The following is a 15,339-nucleotide window of genomic DNA, read 5'->3' on the forward strand; positions in this document are numbered from 1 at the left end:
ACCCCTTTTCGTGTTTTTCTATTTTTGATTACTTGTTGACCAAGTTTTCAGCTCAAATCATCTAATCTCGATCGGGACCAATAAGACATGTGAAATCACGTAGCTCGGGTACTGCCTATTGGAAAAAAATTGTAGGCTAATTTTTGTAAACGGGCAAACGGACGAGACTCATTACTACGCAATGAGCTGACGAGATTTTAGCCGAATTCCTTCTCTAAGACCCTCTAATTTGCGATTTACCGCTCTGTTAAGCTTTAGTTTCCTCAGAAATCCGCTTAGAAAGTTCGAATTCGATTCCGGTTCCATTTTATCGTATCCCAAGCATAATAATAGCTTTACATTCGTTATTTCCTTCTTCTTATTTTTTTTTTCTATTTTCTGGGAACATTTATTCATTTTTGTTGTCGTTAGCCGGTTCTGTGTGGAAGGGTATGACGCAGATTACTCCGGAGACGGTTAACTCATTAAAAATTATTTCGACTGTTTTATCCATAATTTACGTAAACGGTCGCGACACGAGGTCTTCCCAGGGAGGTCACCCATCCTAGCACTGCCATCGCGCCAGAACGCTTAACTTCATGGTTATGATTGGGCGAGAGCAGTGCCGCGTGTTGTCCATCGCCGCCCGCTCCACACGTACTCGAGGGATATAAGAATAAACATCCCACTCAATGTCGGTGCGATCATACCAGCACTAATGCACCGGATCCCATCAGAACTCCGAAGTTAAGCGTGCTTGGGCGAGAGCAGACTAGGATGGGTGACCCCCTGGAAGTCCTCGTGTTGCACCCCTTTTCTGTTTTTCTATTTTTGTTTGACAGACGATTTTCGGCTCAAATCATCTGAATCTCGATCGGGACCAGATAAGACATGTGAAATGAAAGTAGCTCGGGCACTGCCGGATTTGGACAAAATTGTAGGCTAATTTGATTGTAAACGGGCAAACGCACGAGACTCATTGCTACGCAATGAGCTGACGAGATTTTATCCGAATTCCTTCTCTAAGACCCTCTATTTGCGATTTATTTCTTCTGTTAAGCTTTTGTTTTCTCGAGAAATCCGCTTAGGAAGTTCGAAATTCGATTCCGGTTCCATTTTAATCGTATCCGAGGCATAATAATAGCTTTTACATTCGTTATTTCCTTCTTCTTATTTTTTTCAATTTTCTGGGAACATTTATCGATTTTTGTTGTTGTGAGCCGGTTCTGTGCGGAAGGGTATGACGCAGATTACTCCGTATACAGTTAACTCATTAAAAAAAATTATTTCCACTGTTTTATCCATCATGTTACGTAAACGTCGCGATACCAGGTCTTCCCAGGGAGGTCACCCATCCTAGCTCCTGCCATCGCGCCAGAACGCTTAACTTCATGGTTATGATTGGGCGAGAGCAGTGCTAGCGTGTTGTCCATCGCCGGCCCGCTCCACACGTACTCGAGGGATATAAGAATAAACATCCCACTCAATGTCGGGTGCGATCATGCCAGCACTAATGCACCGGATCCTATTTGAACTCCGAAGTTAACCGTGCTTGGGCGAAAGCGCAGTACTAGGATGGGTGACCCACTGGGAAGTCCTCGTGTTGCACCCCTTTTCGTGTTTTTCTATTTTTGATTACTTGTTGACAGACGATTTTCGGCTCAAATCATCTGAATCTCGATCGAGACCAGATAAGACATGTGAAATGAAAGTAGCTCGGGCACTGCCGGATTTGGACAAAATTGTAGGCTAATTTTTTTGTAAACGGGCAAACGGACGAGACTCATTACTACGAAATGAGCTGACGAGATTTTATACGAATTTCTTCTCTAAGACCCTCTAATTTGCGATTTACCGCTTCTGTTAAGCTTTCGTTTCCTCAAGAAATCCGCTTAGAAAGTTCGAAATTCGATTCCGGTTCCATTTTATCGTATCCCAAGCATAATAATAGCTTTACATTCGTTATTTCCTTCTTCTTATTTTTTTTTCTATTTTCTGGGAACATTTATTCATTTTTGTTGTCGTGAGCCGGTTCTATGGGGAATGGTATGACGCAGATTACTCCGGAGACGGTTAACTAATTAAAAACAATTATTTCGATCTGTTTTATCCATAATTTACGTAAACGGTTGCGACACGAGGTCTTCCCAGGGAGGTCACCCATCCTAGCTCTGCCATCCGCCAGAACGCTTAACTTCATGGTTCTGATTGGGCGAGAACAGTGCCGCGTGTTGTCCATCGCCCGCTTGCTCCACCCGTACTCGAGGGATATAAAGAATAAACTCCAATAAATGCGGGTGCGATCATACCAGCACTAATGCACCGGATCCATCAAAACTCCGAAGTTAAGCGTGCTTGGGCGAGAGCAGTACTAGGATGGGTGCACCCCTGGGAAGTCCTCGTGTTGCACCCTTTTTCGTGTATTTCTATTGTGATTACTTGTTGACAGACGATTTTCGGCTCAAATCATCTGAATCTCGATCGGGACAGATAAGACATGTGAAATGAAAGTAGCTCGGGCACTGCCCGATTGGACAAAATTGTAGGCTAATTTGATTGTAAACGGGCAAACGGACGAGACTCATTACTACGCAATGAGCTGACGAGATTTTAGCCGAATTCCTTCTCTAAGACCCTCTAATTTGCGATTTAACCGCTTCTGTTAAGCTTTCGTTTCCTCGAGAAATCCGCTTAGGAAGTTCGAAATTCGATTCCGGTTCCATTTTATCGTATCCCAGGCATAATAATAGCTTTACATTCGTTATTTCCTTCTTCTTATTTTTTTTCTATTTTCTGGGAACATTTATCGATTTTTGTTGTCGTGAGCCGGTTCTGTGCGGAAGGGTATGACGCAGATTACTCCGGAGACGGTTAACTCATTAAAAACAATAATTTCGACTGTTTTATCCATAATTTACGTAAACGATCGCGACACGAGGTCTTCCCAGGGAGGTCACCCATCCTACCTCTGCCATCGCGCTAGAACGCTTAACTTCATGGTTATGATTGGGCGAGAGCAGTGCCGCGTGTTGTCCATCGCCACCCGCTCCACACGTACTCGAGGGATATAAGAATAAACATCCCACTCAATGTCAGGTGCGATCATACCAGCACTAATGCACCGGATCCCTTCAGAACTCCGAAGTTAAGCGTGCTTGGGCGAAAGCGCAGTACTAGGATGGGTGACCCCCTGGGAAGTCCTCGTGTTGCACCCCTTTTCGTGTTTTTCTATTTCTGATTACTTGTTGACAGACGAGTTTCGGCTCAAATCATCTGAATCTCGATCGGGACCAGATAAGACATGTGAAATGAAAGTAGCTCGGGCACTGCCGGATTTGGACAAAATTGTAGGCTAATTTTATTGTAAACGGGCAAACGGACGAGACGCATTACTACGAAATGAGCTGACGAGATTTTATCCGAATTCCTTTTCTAAGACCCTCTAATTTGCGATTTACCGCTTCTGTTAAGCTTTCGTTTCCTCAAGAAATCCGCTTAGAAAGATCGAAATTCGATTCCGGTTCCATTTTATCGTTTCCCAGGAATAATAATAGCTTTACATTCGTTATTTTCTTCTTCTTATTTTTTTTTTATGTTCTGGGAACATTTATCGATTTTTGTTGTCGTGAGCCGGTTCTGTGCGGAAGGGTATGACGCAGATTACTCCGGAGACGGTCAACTCATTAAAAACAATTATTTTGACTGTTTTATCTATAATTTACGTAAACGGTCGCGACACGAGGTCTTCCCAAAGAGGTCACCCATCCTACCTCTGCCATCGAGCCAGAACGCTTAACTTCATGGTTATAATTGGGCGAGAGCAGTGCCGCGTGTTGTCCATCGCCGCCCGCTCCACACGAACTCGAAGGATATAAGAATAAACATCCCACTCAATGTCGGGTGCGATCATACCAGCACTAATGCACCGGATCCCATCAGAACTCCGAAGTTAAGCGTGCTTGGGCGAAAGCGCAGTACTAGGATGGGTGACCCCCTGGGAAGTCCTCGTGTTGCACCCCTTTTCGTGTTTTTCTATTTTTGATTACTTGTTGACAGACGATTTTCGGCTCAAATCATCTGAATCTCGATCGAGACCAGATAAGACATGTGAAATGAAAGTAGCTCGGGCACTGCCGGATTTGGACAAAATTGTAGGCTAATTTGATTGTAAACGGGCAAACGGACGAGACTCATTACTACGCAATGAGCTGACGAGATTTTAGCCGAATTCCTTCTCTAAGACCCTCTATTTTGCGATTTACGCTTCTTTAAGCTTTCGTTTCCTCAAGAAATCCGCTTAGAAAGTTTCGAAATTCGATTCCGGTTCCATTTTATCGTATCCCAAGCATAATAATAGCTTTACATTTCGTTATTTCCTTCTTCTTATTTTTTTTTCTCTTTTCTGGGAACATTTATTCATTTTGGGAACATTTATTCACTTTGTGTTGTCGTGAGCCGGTTCTGTGCGGGAAGGGTATGATGCAGATTACTCCGGAGACGGTTAACTAATTAAAAACAATTATTTCGACTGTTTTATGCATAATTTACGTAAACGGTCGCGACACGAGGTCTTCCCGGGAAGGTCACCCATCCTAGCTCTGCCATCGCGCCAGAACGCTTAACTTCATGGTTATGATTGGGCGAGAGCAGTGCCGCGTGTTGTCCATCGCCGCCCGCTCCACACGTACTCGAGGGATATAAGAATAAACATCCCACTCAATGTCGGGTGCGATCATACCAGCACTAATACACCGGATCTTATCTGAACTCCGAAGTTAAGCGTGCTTGGGCTTGAGCAGTACTAGGATGGATGACCCCCTGGGAAGTCCTCGTGTTGCACCCCTTTTAGTGTTTTTCTATTTTTGATTACTTGTTGACAGACGATTTTCGGCTCAAATCATCTGAATCTCGATCGAGACCAGATAAGACATGTGAATTGAAAGTAGCTCGGGCACTGCCGGATTTGGACAAAATTGTAGGCTAATTTGATTGTAAACTGGCAAACGGACGAGACTCATTACTACGCAATGAGCTGACGAGATTTTAGCCGAATTCCTTCTCTAAGACCCTCTATTTTGCGATTTACCGCTTTTGTTAAGCTTTCGTTTCCTCAAGAAATCCGCTTAGAAAGTTCGAAATTCGATTCCGGTTCCATTTTATCGTATCTGAGGCATAATAATAGCTTTACATTCGTTATTTCCTTCTTTTTATTTTTTTTCTATTTTCTGGGAACATTTATCGATTTTTGTTGTCGTGAACCGGTTCTGTGCGGAAGGGTATGACGCAGATTACTCCAGAGACGGTTAATTCATTAAAAACAATTATTTCGACTGTTTTATCCATAATTTACGTAAACGGTCGCGATACGAAGTCTTCCCAGGGAGGTCGACCATCCTAGCTCTGCCATCGCGCCAGAACGCTTAACTTCATGGTTATGATTGGGCGAGAGCAGTGCCGCGTGTTCTCCATCGCCGCCAGCTCCAGCACGTACTCGAGGGATATAAGAATAAACATCTCACTCAATGTTGGGTGCGATCATACCAGCACTAATGCACCGGATCCCATCAGAACTCCGAAGTTAAGCGTGCTTGGGCGAAAGCGCAGTACTAGGATGGGTGACCCCCTGGGAAGTACTCGTGTTGCACCCCTTTTCGTGTTTTTCTATTTTTGATTAGTTGTTGACAGACGATTTTCGGCTCAAATCATCTGAATCTTGATCGGGACCAGATAAGACATGTTAAATGAAACAGCTCGGGCACTGCCGGATTTGGACAAAATTGTAGGCTAATTTGATTGTAAACGGGCAAACGGACGAGACTCATTACTACGCAATGAGCTGACGAGATTTTAGCCGAATTCCTTCTCTAAGACCCTCTAATTTGCGATTTATCGCTTCTGTTAAGCTTTCGTTTCCTCGAGAAATCCGCTTAGGAAGTTCGAAATTCGATTCTGGTTCCATTTTATCGTATCCCAAGAATAATAATAGCTTTACATTCGTTATTTCCTTCTTCTTATTTTTTTTCTATTTTCTGGGAACATTTATCGATTTTTGTTGTCGTGAGCCGGTTCTGTGCGGAAGGATATGACGCAGATTACACCAGAGACGGTTAACTCATTAAAAACAATTATTTCGACTGTTTTATCCATCATTTACGTAAACGGTCGCGACACGAGGTCTTCCCAGGGTGGTCACCCATCCTAGCTCTGCCATCGCGCCAGAACGCTTAACTTCATGGTTATGATTGGGCGAGAGCAATGCCGCGTGTTGTCCATCGTCGCCTGCTCCAAACGTATTCGAGTGATATAATAATAAACATCCCACTTAATGTCTGGTGCGATCATACCAGCACTAATGCACCGGATCCCATCAGAACTCCGAAGTTAAGAGTGCTTGGGCGAGAGCAATACTAGGATGAGGGTGACCCCCTGGGAAGTCCTCGTGTTGCACCCATTTTCGTGTTTTTCTATTTTTTATTAGTTGTTGATAGACGGTTTTCGGCTCAAATCATCTGAATCTCGATCGAGACCAGATAAGACATGTGAAATGAAAGTAGCTCGGGCACTGCCGGATTTGGACAAAATTGTAGGCTAATTTGATTGTAAACGGGCAAACGGACGAGACTCATTACTACGCAATGAGCTGGCGAGATTTTAGCCGAATTCCTTCTCTAAGACCTTCTAATTTGCGATTTACCGCTTCTGTTAAGCTTTCGTTTCCTCGAGAAATCCGCTTAGGAAGTTCGAAATTCGATTCCGATTCCATTTTATCGTATCCCAGGCATAATAATTGCTTTACATTCGTTATTTCCTTCTTCTTATTTTTTTTCTATTTTCGGGGAACATTTATCGATTTTTGTTGTCGTGAGCCGGTTCTGTGCGGAAGGGTATGACGTAGATTACTCCGGAGACGGTTAACTCATTAAAAATAATTATTTCGACTGTTTTATCCATAATTTACGTAAACGGTCGCGACACGAGGTCTTCCCAAGGAGGTCACCCATCCTTCCTCTGCCATCGCGCCAGAATGCTTAACTTCATGGTTATGATTGGGCGAGAGCAGTGCCGCGTGTTGTCCATCGCCGCCCGCTCCACACGTACTCGAGGGATATAAGGATAAACATCCCACTCAATGTCGGGTATGATCATACTAGCACTAATGTACCGGATCTCATCAGAACTCCGAAGTTAAGCGTGCTTGGGCGAGAGTAGTACTAGGATGGGTGACCCTCTGGGAAGTCCTCGTGTTGCAACCTTTTCCGTGTTTTTCTATTTTTTGATTATTTGTTGACAGACGATTTTCGGCTCAAATCAACTGAATCTCGATCGGGACCAGATAAGACATGTGAAATGAAAATAGCTCGGGCACTGCTGGATTTGGACAAAATTGTAGGCTAATTGGATTGTAAACGGGCAAACGGACGAGACTCATTACTACGCGATGAGCTGAAGAGATTTTAGCCGAATTCCTTCTCTAAGACCCTCTAATTTGCGATTTACAGCTTCTGTTCAGCTTTCGTTTCCTCGAGAAATCCGCCTAGGAAGTTCGAAATTCAATTCCGGTTCCATTTTATCGTATCCCAGGCATAATAATAGCTTTACATTCGTTATTTCCTTCTACTTATTTTTTTCTATTTTATGGGAACATTTATCGATTTTTATTGTCGTGAGCCGGTTCTGTGCGGAAGGATATGACGCAGATTACTCCGGAGACGGTTAACTCATTAAAAACAATTATTTCGACTCTTTTAACCATAATTTACGTAAACGGTCGCGACACGAGGTCTTCCCAGGGAGGTCACCCATCCTAACTCTGCCATCGCGCCAGAACGCTTAACTTCATGGTTATGATTGGGCGAGAGCAGTGCCGCGTGTTGTCCATCGCCGCCCGCTCCACACGTCTTCGAGGGATATAAGAATAAACATCCCACTCAATGTCGGGTGCGATCATACCAGCACTAATGCACCGGATCCCATCAGAACTCCGAAGTTAAGCGTGCTTGGGCGAAAGCGCAGTACTAGGATGGGTGACCCCCTGGGAAGTCCTCGTGTTGCACCCCTTTTCGTGTTTTTCTATTTTTGATTACTTGTTGACAGACGATTTTCGGCTCAAATCATCTGAATCTCGATCGAGACTAGATAAGACATGTGAAATGAAAGTAGCTCGGGTAATGCCGGATTTGGACAAAATTGTAGGCTAATTTGATTGTAAACGGGCAAACGGACGAGACTCATTACTATGCAATGAGCTGACGAGATTTTAGCCGAATTCCTTCGCTAAGACCCTCTAATTTGAAATTACCGCTTCTGTTAAGCTTTCGTTTCCTCGAGAAATCCGCTTAGGAAGTTTGAAATTCGATTCCGGTTCCATTTAATCGTATCCCAAACATAATAATTGCTTTACATTCGTTATTTCCTTATTCTTAGTTTTTTTTTCTATTTTCTGGGAACATTTATCGATTTTGTTGTCGTGAGCCGGTTCTGTGCGGAAGGGTATGACGCAGATTACTCCGGAGACGGTTAACTCATTAAAAACAATTATTTCGACTGTTTTATCCATAATTTACGTAAACGATCGCGACACGAGGTCTTCCCAGGGAGGTCACCCATCCTAGCTCTGCCATCGCGCCAGAACGCTTAACTTCATGGTTCTGATTGGGCGAGAACAGTGCCGCGTGTTGTCCATCGCCGCTTGCTCCACCCGTACTCGAGGGATATAAGAATAAACATCCCACTCAATGACAGTTGCGATCATACCAGCACTAATGCACCGGATCCCATCAGAACTCCGAAGTTAAGCGTGCTTAGGCGAGAACAGTACTAGGATGGGTGATCTCTAGAAATCCGCTTAGGAAGTTCGAAATTCGATTCCGGTTCCATTTTATCGTATCCGAGGCATAATAATAGCTTTACATTCGTTATTTCCTTCTTCTTATTTTTTTCTATTTTCTGGGAACATTTATCGATTTTTGTTGTCCTGAGCCGGTTCTGTGCGGAAGGGTATGACGCAGATTACTCCGGAGACGGTTAACTCATTAAAAACAATTATTTCCACTGTTTTATCCATAATTTACGTAAACAGTCGCGATACGAGGTCTTCCCAGGGGGGTCACCCATCCTAGCTCTATCATCGCGCCAGAACGCTTAACTTCATGGTTATGATTGGGCGAGAGCAGTGCCGCGTGTTGTCCATCGCTGCCCGCTCCACACGTACTCGAGGGATATAAGAATAAACATCCCACTAGAGCTGACGAGATTTTAGCCGAATTTCTTCTCTAACACCCTCTAATTTGCGATTTACCGCTTCTGTTAAGCTTTCGTTTCCTCGAGAAATCCGCTTAGGAAGTTCGAAATTCGATTCCGGATCCATTTTATAGTATCCCAGGCATAATAACAGCTTTACATTCGTTATTTCCTTCTTCTTATTTTTTTTTCTATTTTCTGAGAACATTTATTCATTTTTGTTGTCATGAGCCGGTTCTGTGTGGAAGGGTATGACGCAGATTACTCCGGAGAAGGTCAACTCATTAAAAACAATATTTCGACTGTTTTATCCATAATTTACGTAAACGACCGCGACACGAGGTCTTCACAGGGAGGTCACCCATCCTCGCTCTGCCATCGCGCCAGAACGCTTGACTTCATGGTTATGATTGGGCGAGAGCAGTGCCGCGTGTTGTCCATCGCCGCCCGCTCCACACGTACTCGAGGGATATAAGAATAAACATCCCACTCAATGTTGGGTGCGATCATACCAGCACTAATGCATCGGATCCCATCAGAACTCCGAAGTTAAGCGTGCTTGGGCGAAAGCGCAGTACTAGGATGGGTGACCCCCTGGGAAGTCCTCGTGTTGCACCCCTTTTCGTGTTTTTCTATTTTTGATTACTTGTTGACAGACGATTTTCGGCTCAAATCATCTGAATCTCGATCGGGACCAGATAAGACATGTGAAATGAAAGTAGCTCAGGCACTGCCGGATTTGGACAAAATTGTAGGCTAATTTGATTGTAAACGGGCAAACGGACGAGATTCATTACTACGCAATGAGCTGACGAGATTTTAGCCGAATTCCTTCTCTAAGACCCTCTAATTTGCGATTTACCGCTTCTGTTAAGCTTTCGTTTCCTCGAGAAATCCGCTTAGGAAGTTCGAAATTCGATTCCGGTTCCATTTTATCGTATCCCAGCATAATAATAGCTTTACATTCGTTATTTCCTTCTTCTTATTTTTTTTTATTTTCTGGGAACATTTATCGATTTTTGTTGTCGTGAGCCGGTTCTGTGCGGAAGGGTATGACGCAGATTACTCCGGAGACGGTCAACTCATTAAAAACAATTATTTCGACTGTTTTATCCATAATTTACGTAAACGGTCGCGACACGAGGTCTTCCCAGGGAGGTCACCCATCCTAGCTCTGCCATCGCGCCAGAACGCTTAACTTCATGGTTATGATTGGGCGAGAGCAGTGACGCGTGTTGTCCATCGCCGCCCGCTCCACACGTACTCGAGGGATATAAGAATAAACATCCCACTCAATGTCGGGTGCGATCATACCAGCACTAATGCACCGGATCCCATCAGAACTCCGAAGTTAAGCGTGCTTGGGCGAAAGCGCAGTACTAGGATCGGTGACCCCCTGGGAAGTCCTCGTGTTGCACCCCTTTTCGTGTTTTTCTATTTTTGAATACTTGTTGACGGACGATTTTCTGCTCAAATCATCTGAATCTCTATCGGGACCAAATAAGACATGTGAAATCAGCGTAGCTCGGGTATTGCCTGATTTGGACAAAATTGTAGGCTAATTTTATTGTAAACAGGGAAACGGACGAGACTCATTCCTACGCAATGAGCTGACGAAATTTTAGCCGAATTCCTTCTCTAAGACCCTCTAATTTGCGATTTAACGCTCCTGTCAAGCTTTCGTTTCCTCAAGAAATATGCTTAGAAAGTTCGAAATTCGATTCCGGTTCCATTTTATCGTATCCCAAGCATAATAATAGCTTTACATTCGTTATTTCCTTCTTCTAATTTTTTTTTCTATTTTATGGGAAAATTTATTCATTTTTGTTGTCGTGAGCCGGTTCTGTGTGGAAGGGTATGACGCAGATTACTCTGGAGACGGTCAACTCATTAAAAACAATATTTCGACTGTTTTATCAATAATTTACGTAAACGGTCGCGACACGAGGTCTTCCCGGGGAGGTCACCCATCCTAGCTCTGCCATCGCGCCAGAACGCTTAACTTCGTGGTTATGATTGGGCGAGAGCAGTGCCGCGTGTTGTCCATTGCCGCCCGCTCCACACGTACTCGAGGGATATAAGAATAAACATCCCACTCAATGTCGGGTGCGATCATACCAGCACTAATGCACAGGATCCCATCAGAACTCCGAAGTTAAGCGTGCTTGGGCGAAAGCGCAGTACTAGGATCGGTGACCACCTGGGAAGCCCTCGTGTTGCACCCCTTTTCGTGTTTTTCTATTTTTGATTACTTGTTGACGGACGATTTTCTTCTAAAATCATCTGAATATCGATCGGGACCAAATAAGACATGTGAAATCACTGTAGCTCGGGTACTGCCTGATTTGGACAAAATTGTAGGCTAATTTTATTGTAAACGGGCAAACGGACGAGACTCATTACTCCGCAAAGTGCTCGCGAGATTTTAGCTAAATTTCTTCTCTAAGACCCTCTAATTTGCGATTTACCGCTTCTGTTAATGTTCCGTTTCCTCGAGAAATCAGTTCAGGAAGTTCGAAATTCGATTCCGGATCCATTTTATCGTATCTCAGGAATAATAATAGCTTTACATTCTTGGAAGTCCTCGTGTTGCACCCCTTTTCGTGTTTTTCTATTTTTGATTCTTGTTGACAGACGACTTTCGGCTCAAATCATCTGAATCTCGATCGGGACCAGATAAAACATGTGAAATGAAAGTAGCTCGGGCACTGCCGGATTTGGACAAAATTGTAGGCTAATTTGATTGTAAACGGGCAAGCGGACGAGACTCATTACTACGCAATGAGCTGACGAGATTTTAGCCGAATTTCTTCTCTAAGACCCTCTAATTTGCGATTTACCGCTTCTGTTAAGCTTTCGTTTCCTCGAGAAATCCGCTTAGGAAGTTCGAAATTCGATTTCGGTTCCATTTTATCGTATCCCAGGCATAATAACAGCTTTACATTCGTTATTTCCTTCTTCTTATTTTTTTTTCTATTTTCTGGGAACATTTATCGATTTTTGTTGTCGTGAGCCGGTTCTGTGCGGAAGGGTATGACGCAGATTACTCCGGAGACGGTTAACTCATTAAAAACAATAATTTCGACTGTTTTATCCATAATTTACGTAAACGATCGCGACACGAGGTCTTCCCAGGGTGGTCACCCATCCTAGCTCTGCCATCGCGCCAGAACGCTTAACTTCATGGTTATGATTGGGCGAGAGCAGTGCCGCGTGTTGTCCATCGCCGCCCGCTCCACACGTACTCGAGGGATATAAGAATAAACATCCCACTCAATGTCGGGTGCGATCATACCAGCACTAATGCACCGGATCCCATCAGAACTCCGAAGTTAAGCGTGCTTGGGCGAAAGCGCAGTACTAGGATGGGTGACCCCCTGGGAAGTCCTCGTGTTGCACCCCATTTCGTGTTTTTCTATTTTTGATTACTTGTTGACAGACGATTTTCGGCTCAAATCATCTGAATCTCGATCGGGACCAGATAAGACATGTGAAATGAAAGTAGCTCGGGCACTGCCGGATTTGGACAAAATTGTAGGCTAATTTGATTGTAAACGAGCAAACGGACGAGACTCATTACTACGCAATGAGCTGACGAGATTTTAGCCGAATTCCTTATCTAAGACACTCTAATTTGCGATTTACCGCTTCTGTTAAGCTTTCGTTTCCTCGAGAAATCCGCTTAGGAAGTTCGAAATTCGATTCCGGTTCCATTTTATCGTATCCCAGGCATAATAACAGCTTTACATTCGTTATTTCCTTCTTCTTATTTTTTTTTCTATTTTCTGGGAACATTTATCGATTTTTGTTGTCGTGAGCCGGTTCTGTGCGGAAGGGTATGACGCAGATTACTCCGGAGACGGTTAACTCATTAAAAACAATTATTTCGACTGTTTTATCCATAATTTACGTAAACGGTCGCGACACGAGGTCTTCCCAGGGAGGTCACCCATCCTAACTCTGCCATCGCGCCAGAGCGCTTAACTTCATGGTTATGATTGGGCGAGAGCAGTGCCGCGTGTTGTCCATCGCCGCCCGCTCCACACGTCTTCGAGTGATATAAGAATAAGGATGGGTGACCCCCTGGGAGTCCTCGTGTTGCACCCTTTTTCGTGTTTTTCTATTTTTGATTACTTGTTGACAGACGATTTTCGGCTCAAATCATCTGAATCTCGATCGTGACCAGATAAGACATGTGAAATCAACGTCGCTCGGGCACTGCCGGATTTGGACAAAATTGTAGCCTAATTTGATTGTAAACGGGCAAACGGACGAGGCTCATTACTACGCAATAAGCTGACGAGATTTTAGCCGAATTCCTTCTCTAAGACCCTCTAATTTGCGATTTACCGCTTCTGTTTAGCTTTCGTTTCCGCGAGAAATCCGCTTAGGAAGTTCGAAATTCGATTCTGGTTCCATTTTATCGTATCCTAAGAATAGTAATAGCTTTACATTCGTTATTTTCTTCTTCTTATTTTTTTTTTATTTTCTGGGAACATTTATCGATTTTTGTTGTCGTGAGCCGGTTCTTTGCGGAAGGGTATGACGCAGATTACTCCGGAGACGGTTAACTCATTAAAAACAATTATTTCGACTGTTTTATCCATAATTTACGTAAACGGTCACGAAACGAGGTCTTCCCAAGGAGGTCACCCATCCTAGCTCTGCCATCGCGCCAGAACGCTTAACTTCATGGTTATGATTGGGCGAGAGCAGGGCCGCGTGTTGTCCATCGCCGCCCGCTCCACACGTACTCGAGGGATATAAGAATAAACATCCCACTCAATGCCGGGTGCGATCATACCAGCACTAATGCACCGGATCCCATCAGAACTCCGAAGTTAAGCGTGCTTGGGCGAGAGCGCTGTACTAGGATGGGTGCCCCCCTGGGAAGTCCTCGTGATGCACCCCTTTTCGTGTTTTTCTATTTTTGATTAGTTGTTCACAGACGATTTTCGGCTCAAATCATCTGAATCTCGATCGGGACCAGATAAGACATGTTAAATGAAAGTAGCTCGGGCACTGCCGGATTTGGACAAAATTGTAGGCTAATTTGATTGTAAACGGGCAAACGGACGAGACTCATTACTACGCTATGAGCTGACGAGATTTTAGCCGAATTCCTTCTCTAAGACCCTCTAATTTGCGATTTACCGCTTCTGTTAAGCTTTCGTTTCCTCGAGAAATCCGCTTAGGAAGTTCGAAATTCGATTCTGGTTCCATTTTATCGTTTCCCAGGAATAATAATAGCTTTACATTCGTTATTTTCTTCTTCTTATTTTTTTTTATTTTCTGGGAACATTTATCGATTTTTGTTGTCGTGAGCCGGTTCTGTGCGGAAGGGTATGACGCAGATTACTCCGGAGACGGTCAACTCATTAAAAACAATTATTTTTACTGTTTTATCTATAATTTACGTAAACGGTCGCGACACGAGGTCTTCCCAAAGAGGTCACCCATCCTACCTCTGCCATCGAGCCAGAACACTTAACTTCATGGTTATGATTGGGCGAGAGCAGTGCTTCGTGTTGTACATCGCCGCCCACTCCACACGTACTCGAGGGATATAAGAATAAACATCCCACTCAATGTCGGGTGCGATCAACGAGCACTAATGCACCGGATCCCATCAGAACTCCGAAGTTAAGCGTGCTTGGGCGAGAGCAATACTAGGATGGGTGATCCCCTTGGAAGTCCTCGTGTTGCACCCCTTTTCGTGTTTTTCTATTTCTGATTATTTGAGACAGACGATTTTTGGCTCAAATCAACTGAATCTCGATCGGGACCAGATAAGACCTTTGAAATGAAAGTAGCTCGGGCACTGCCGGATTTGGACAAAATTGTAGGCTAATTAGATTGTAAACGGGCAAACGGACGAGACTCATTACTACGCAATGAGCTGGCGAGATTTTAGCCGAATTTCTTCTCTAAGACCCTCTAATTTGCGATTTACCGCTTCTGTTAAGCTTTCGTTTCCTCGAGAAATCCGCTTAGGAAGTTCGAAATTCGATTTCGGTTCCATTTTATCGTATCCCAGGCATAATAACAGCTTTACATTCGTTATTTCCTTCTTCTTATTTTTTTTTCTATTTTATGGGAACATTTATCGATTTTTGTTGT

General features: G+C 43.9%; 16 non-coding genes and 1 pseudogene across 16 annotated transcripts; all 17 read left to right on the plus strand.

Moving 5' to 3' along the window:
* The first annotated feature begins 675 nt into the window (after window positions 1-675).
* On the plus strand, window positions 676-792 carry LOC142506888 (5S ribosomal RNA). Its single transcript, XR_012805162.1, has one exon. It is a non-coding gene; the product is annotated as a 5S ribosomal RNA (ribosomal RNA).
* A 678-nt stretch (window positions 793-1,470) lies between these two features.
* On the plus strand, window positions 1,471-1,591 carry LOC142509278 (5S ribosomal RNA). Its single transcript, XR_012807461.1, has one exon. It is a non-coding gene; the product is annotated as a 5S ribosomal RNA (ribosomal RNA).
* A 683-nt stretch (window positions 1,592-2,274) lies between these two features.
* Window positions 2,275-2,392, plus strand: LOC142507775 (5S ribosomal RNA). Its single transcript, XR_012806022.1, has one exon. It is a non-coding gene; the product is annotated as a 5S ribosomal RNA (ribosomal RNA).
* Window positions 2,393-3,073: 681 nt separating this feature from the next.
* On the plus strand, window positions 3,074-3,194 carry LOC142516983 (5S ribosomal RNA). The gene has a single exon (XR_012812748.1). It is a non-coding gene; the product is annotated as a 5S ribosomal RNA (ribosomal RNA).
* Window positions 3,195-3,877: 683 nt separating this feature from the next.
* LOC142514400 (5S ribosomal RNA) lies at window positions 3,878-3,998 on the plus strand. Its single transcript, XR_012810294.1, has one exon. It is a non-coding gene; the product is annotated as a 5S ribosomal RNA (ribosomal RNA).
* Window positions 3,999-4,703: 705 nt separating this feature from the next.
* LOC142516011 (5S ribosomal RNA) lies at window positions 4,704-4,822 on the plus strand. Its single transcript, XR_012811828.1, has one exon. It is a non-coding gene; the product is annotated as a 5S ribosomal RNA (ribosomal RNA).
* Window positions 4,823-5,506: 684 nt separating this feature from the next.
* Window positions 5,507-5,627, plus strand: LOC142514183 (5S ribosomal RNA). Its single transcript, XR_012810090.1, has one exon. It is a non-coding gene; the product is annotated as a 5S ribosomal RNA (ribosomal RNA).
* A 682-nt stretch (window positions 5,628-6,309) lies between these two features.
* Window positions 6,310-6,430, plus strand: LOC142517264 (5S ribosomal RNA). The gene has a single exon (XR_012813018.1). It is a non-coding gene; the product is annotated as a 5S ribosomal RNA (ribosomal RNA).
* A 683-nt stretch (window positions 6,431-7,113) lies between these two features.
* Window positions 7,114-7,232, plus strand: LOC142516874 (5S ribosomal RNA). The gene has a single exon (XR_012812645.1). It is a non-coding gene; the product is annotated as a 5S ribosomal RNA (ribosomal RNA).
* A 683-nt stretch (window positions 7,233-7,915) lies between these two features.
* LOC142514401 (5S ribosomal RNA) lies at window positions 7,916-8,036 on the plus strand. Its single transcript, XR_012810295.1, has one exon. It is a non-coding gene; the product is annotated as a 5S ribosomal RNA (ribosomal RNA).
* A 683-nt stretch (window positions 8,037-8,719) lies between these two features.
* On the plus strand, window positions 8,720-8,847 carry LOC142512717 (5S ribosomal RNA; annotated as a pseudogene).
* An 870-nt stretch (window positions 8,848-9,717) lies between these two features.
* Window positions 9,718-9,838, plus strand: LOC142515836 (5S ribosomal RNA). Its single transcript, XR_012811659.1, has one exon. It is a non-coding gene; the product is annotated as a 5S ribosomal RNA (ribosomal RNA).
* Window positions 9,839-10,519: 681 nt separating this feature from the next.
* Window positions 10,520-10,640, plus strand: LOC142517587 (5S ribosomal RNA). The gene has a single exon (XR_012813326.1). It is a non-coding gene; the product is annotated as a 5S ribosomal RNA (ribosomal RNA).
* A 683-nt stretch (window positions 10,641-11,323) lies between these two features.
* Window positions 11,324-11,444, plus strand: LOC142508432 (5S ribosomal RNA). The gene has a single exon (XR_012806644.1). It is a non-coding gene; the product is annotated as a 5S ribosomal RNA (ribosomal RNA).
* Window positions 11,445-12,500: 1,056 nt separating this feature from the next.
* LOC142514402 (5S ribosomal RNA) lies at window positions 12,501-12,621 on the plus strand. Its single transcript, XR_012810296.1, has one exon. It is a non-coding gene; the product is annotated as a 5S ribosomal RNA (ribosomal RNA).
* A 1,388-nt stretch (window positions 12,622-14,009) lies between these two features.
* On the plus strand, window positions 14,010-14,130 carry LOC142516323 (5S ribosomal RNA). The gene has a single exon (XR_012812124.1). It is a non-coding gene; the product is annotated as a 5S ribosomal RNA (ribosomal RNA).
* Window positions 14,131-14,812: 682 nt separating this feature from the next.
* On the plus strand, window positions 14,813-14,930 carry LOC142508912 (5S ribosomal RNA). The gene has a single exon (XR_012807109.1). It is a non-coding gene; the product is annotated as a 5S ribosomal RNA (ribosomal RNA).
* The last annotated feature ends 409 nt before the right edge of the window (window positions 14,931-15,339 follow it).

Source organism: Primulina tabacum, chromosome 10, assembly GCF_025594145.1.
Source record: "Primulina tabacum isolate GXHZ01 chromosome 10, ASM2559414v2, whole genome shotgun sequence".
Taxonomy (NCBI): Eukaryota; Viridiplantae; Streptophyta; class Magnoliopsida; order Lamiales; family Gesneriaceae; genus Primulina; species Primulina tabacum.